We start from the raw sequence: 5,416 nt of genomic DNA, 5'->3' as shown, positions 1-5,416 counted from the left end.
TCATCCCACAGGGAAGGAAGGAAGGAAAGAAGGAAGGAAGGGAGGGAGGGAGGGAGGGAAGGAGGGAGGGAGGGAGAGGGAAGGGGAAGGGATTGAAACAGAGAGACCAAAACTTGCTCTTAAGGAATAAATTGGTTATTAAAAATGTGTAAAACAGTGTGAATTCCTTAAACCTCCAACTAATACATTGGCTGCTGAGCCTGTCTCTTGTTCCAGACAAAGCTATAACCAGCCTAGAAGGACAACTTGGTAAAGTTTTATCTTGAATTGAACATATATCATTCTAACAAGTAGGAGAAAGAAAGGGAAAAAGAACACTCTGGCTTTCTTTTTATGACTTGACTTCTATGCCATACTTTTTACAGCTTTTTAACTGTAAACTCCTGCAAAATTATTTACTTGTTTTTTTTCTCTTGTTCTTCTTAATTTTCTATAACATTAACTGCTTTCCTCACTTTCTCCTCAATAACTGAAATCCTAAAATGAAGATTGGAAAGAGTGTTATGGCTAGAAATAACAGAAAATGATCTCCTTAAATTTCATTCTGAACACCAATCCCCAAGCTCCTTAATTCATGGGCTCCAGGGACCAAGTAATTTAACCAAAGGGAAACCTTGGTTGAATACAGAGACCCAGTGCAAATCTTTACTGGAAAATTTAGAACTGAACCCTGAACTCATAGAAGAAAACATAAAAATAAACATTTATTATCTTGGATTTGTCAATGGAATCTTAGATAGGACATGAAAGCATTAGCAATGAAAGAAAAATCAGATAAACTGGGCTTCATCAAAAGTAAAAAGCATTCGGGCATCAAGGCACATTATAGATAAAGTGAGAATACAACCTACAGAATGAGAGTAAATATATTTTCTCTCATTATCTTCTCATATATATGTATATGATAAGGATCTAGTATCCAGAGTGTAAAGAACTCTTACAATTCAACCAAAAGTCAAGCAACCCAATTTAAAAATGGGCAAAAGACATGAGTAGACATTTCTCCAAAGAATATAAACAATAAATGGCCAATAAACACATTAAAAGCTACTCCACATCATTAGTCATTAGTGAAATGCAAATTCCACTTCACACCTACAAGGATGAATATAATCAGAAAATAACAGAGATTGTTGAAGATATGGAGAAACTAGAATCTTTGTACATCACTGGTGGGAGTATAAAATAGTCCAGAAACTGTGAATAGCAGTTTTGTGGTTCCCCAAAAAGGTAAACATTGAATTAATATATGATCTAGCAATTCTACTCCTAGGTATATACCCAAAAGTATTAAAACAATTATTTGTACACCAATGTTCACAGCAGGGTTATTCACAAAAGGTGGAAACATTCCAAATGTCTATCAATTCACAGATGAATAAAAAAATTGTAGTATATACTTACAATGAAATATTATTCAGCCATAAAAAGGAATAAAGTCATCATACATGCTACAAAATGAATAAAGCTCAAAAACATTATTCTGAGTGAAAGAAGCCAGATGCAAAAGGCCACATAGACTATCATTTCATTGATATGAAATATAGGTAAATCTACAGAGACAAAAGCAGATTGGTTCTTCAGAAACTGTGAAAAGGGGAGAAATAGGAAATGACTGCTTAATAAGAATGAAGTTCTTTGGGGAGGCGGTGATAAAAATGTTTTGAAACTAGATTGACTTCAGAAGATAGGCACCAACAGTGTACAGAGGTACAAAGCAGAAGCTGGTTCAAAGCAGGAGGAAGCTAGGAAGCCTGCACAGGGCTATTGAACACTGGGACTCATTCCTGGCACACAATGACTCCAGGGGAACAGGTGAATTGAACTGGTAAGGAGTAACCTGTTCTCACAACAGGCCTCTGGAAACCCAGCAGGAAGAGAACCCTTGCCTGTCACCAACACTTGAATTGGCAGGAAGAGCTGCTTGGAGAAGTGATAGGGGCAACAAGCCAGCTCATGTGGGGCCCAGAGGGTTTGTTTGGGAGCATTTGTAGCAGAGCATGGCCAGGGACAGCCATCCTCCAAGGCTCAACTTACTCCCATAGGAAACCTTAGCCCTAGAGGAACTGTTGGACCCGGACTCTGCAGGGCAGTCTTGCCTATCAGTCTGAGTCAGTCCAACCTGAGCACCCCTTGGCCTGCTGGCCTCTTCCTGGTCCATGACCTGGCTACATCTGCTTGCAGAGCAGCCTTGGGTGCTGTGGGGACCCACATCATAGCTTCTGCACTGGTAGACTGTGCCTGACTGGTGGAAGGCTCCAGTGGGGCAGCCCCCATGGCCACACACCAGCTCACCTATTCCCTCCCCACACTGCAACTTCCCCCAGGCCCACATAAATCCTCCACATTACTTTGTTGGCACATATGTGCATGGGTGGGTTTTGTCTTCCTTGCCCCTCCAGTACTGTGTGTGCATGCACCACCCTGTCCTCCCATTGCTGTGATGGGAGTACAATCCACCTCTCCTCCCCTACCAACTGCCATTGCAGGTAGAGCCTTGGTGGACACAGAGTCAGACAGCCTCACCCCTGCCAGCACCCTACCCTTGCACCAACACTGCCATGGGAATGAAACTAGGCACAGAGAAGAGTGGACCCTTCCCTGCCCAGAGCAACCACCCTGCCTGGGGTTCACAGAGAACACACACAGACCTGTGCCTGCCAGAGTCCCGCCCCTGTGCCAACACCACCACCAGCAACACCACACACACACAGTTACCAGTAGGGGCCCTCAGCTCCCAGAGCCACATTGCTTCTGCCACTTTAATGAATGCCCACACATAAGCAGGCACCCTCGCACCCACTAGCACCCTGTCACAGCTGACCAGCATGCACCCCACCACACTGCCACTGCTGATGCCACTGGTACATGTGAACAAAGACAAATCCCACAGTCCCCTCACCATAAAATACTTTGGCTGACACCACCCATCAGAGTGGACTGACCAGTAGTCCAGGAGCACATCGGCCCCTACAACACAGAGGATTTGTAACCTCAAGAAGCCATATAACAAAGTTGGGGCCTAATACAAGTTTTCCAGAGTTAGAGCACACAGTCCAGGAGTTGGGAGCTGAGCCTTGTCCCCCTAACTCTTCGAGAAATAAAGCCCAACAACTGAATCCACCTTATACCACAATCACTCAGTGTCATGAAATAGGATTTTAAAAATCCAAAGGATAGCAACTTCAAAGATGAGAAAGAACCAGCACAATAACCCTAACAACTGAAAAATCCAGAGTATCTTTTTCCATCCAAATGACAGCACCACCTCTCCAACAAAGGTTCTGAACCCAGCTGAGATGGCTGAAATGACAGAAACAGAATTCAGAATACGGACAGAAAGAAAGATCACTGAGATGCAAGAGTACATTGAAACCCAAATCAAAGAAGCTAAGAATCACAATAAAATGATTCCAGAGCTGACAGACAAAATAGCCAGTAAAGAAAAGAACATAACCAACCTGATGGAGCTGAAAAACACATCACAAGAATTTCATAATGCAATCACAAGCATTAATAGCAGAATAGACCAAGTGAAGGAAAGAATCTCAGAGCTTGAAGACTGGCCTTTTTAAAATAATGCAGTCAGAAGCACAAAGAGAGAAAAGAGTAGAAAGTAAGAAACAAAACTTCTGAGAAATATGGGATTATGTAAAGAGACAAAATCTATGACTCACTGGTGTCCCTGAAAGAGATGGGGAGAATGGGAGCAACTTCAAAAACATATTTTAGGATATCATTCATGAGAACTTTCCCAACCCAGCTAGAGTAGCCAACATTCATATTCAGGAGATGCAGATAACCCTAGCAATATATTTCACAAGACATCATCCCCAAGACACATAATCATCAGATTCTCCCAGGTTGAAATGAAAGGAAAAAAAGAAAAAAACAAAACAAAACAAACATGTTAAAAGCAACTAGAGAGAGAGGTCAGGTCACCTACAAAGGGAAGCCCATCAGACTAACAGTGGACCTCTCAGCAGAAACCCTACAAACCAAAAAAGATTGGGGGCCAATATTCATAAAGAAAAGAAATTCCAACCAAGAATTTCATATCCAGCAAAACCATGCTTTATGAGCAAAAGAGAAATAAGACCCTTTACAGACAAGCAAATGCTGAGGCAATCTGTTACCACCAGATCTGCCTTATAAGAGTTCCTGAAAGAAACACTAAATATGGAAAGCCACTACAAAAAAAAAACACACTTAAGTACGAAGACAAGTGACTGTAAAGCAACCACACAAATGAGCCTGATTAATAACTAGCTAATATCATTATGACAGGATAAAATCCACACATATCAATATTAACCATGAATATAAATGAACAAAATGCCCCAATTAAAAGGCACAGAGTGGCAAGCTGGATAAAGAACCAAGACCCATTGATATGCTGTCTTTATGAGACCCATCTCACATGCAATGACACCCATAGGCTCAAAATAAAGGGATGGAGGAAAATCTACCAAGCAAATGGAAAACATAAAAAAACAGGAGTTGCAATCCTAGTACCTGACAAAACAGATTTTAAATCAACAAAGATTAAAAAAAAAAAAAAAAAAGACAAAGAAAGTCATTACATAATGGTAAAGGTTTCAATTCAAAAAGAAGATCTAAATATCCTAAATAAATATGCACCCAAAACAAGAGCACCCAGATTTATAAAGCAAGTTATTAGAGACCTTCAAAGAGACTTAGGCTGGCAAAACAATAGTGGGAGACTCCAACACCCCACTCAAAGTATGAAACAATTCATCAAGGCAAAAAATTAACTAAGACTTTCAGGACCTGAACTCAGCACTAGATCAAATGAACTTGGTAGACATCTACAGAACTCTCCACCCAAAAACAGAATATACATTCTTGTCATCAACACATGGCACATACTCAAAAATTGATAACATAATCAGACATAAAACTGTCCTCAGCAATGCAAAAGATCTGAACTCATAACAATCACTCTCAGACCACAGCACAATCAAATTAGAAATCCTGACTAAAAAATTTGCTCAAAACCATCCGATCACATGGAAATTGAATAACCTGCTCCTAAATGACTTTGGGGTGAACAATAGAATTAAGGCAGAAATCACAAAGTTTTTTAAACTAATGAGATCAAAAATACAACATACCAAAATCTCTGGGACACAGCGCAGGCAGTTTTAAAAGGGAAATCTATAGCACTAAATGCCCACATCAAAAAGTTAGAAAGATCTCAATCTAACAACCTCAGATCACAACTAAAAGAAATAGAGAACTGAGAGAAAACCAACCCTGAAACTGGCAGAATACAGGCAATAACCAAAATCAGAACTGAATTGGCTAGGTGTGGTGGCTTATGTCTATAATCCCAGTACTTTGGGAAGGCAAAGAAGGTGAATCACTTGAGGCCATGAGTTCGAAACCAGGCCTG

The sequence above is a fragment of the Mandrillus leucophaeus genome, unplaced genomic scaffold (genome assembly GCF_000951045.1).
Source record: "Mandrillus leucophaeus isolate KB7577 unplaced genomic scaffold, Mleu.le_1.0 Scaffold503, whole genome shotgun sequence".
NCBI lineage: Eukaryota > Metazoa > Chordata > Mammalia > Primates > Cercopithecidae > Mandrillus > Mandrillus leucophaeus.
Note: the sequence above shows the minus strand (reverse complement) of the source record.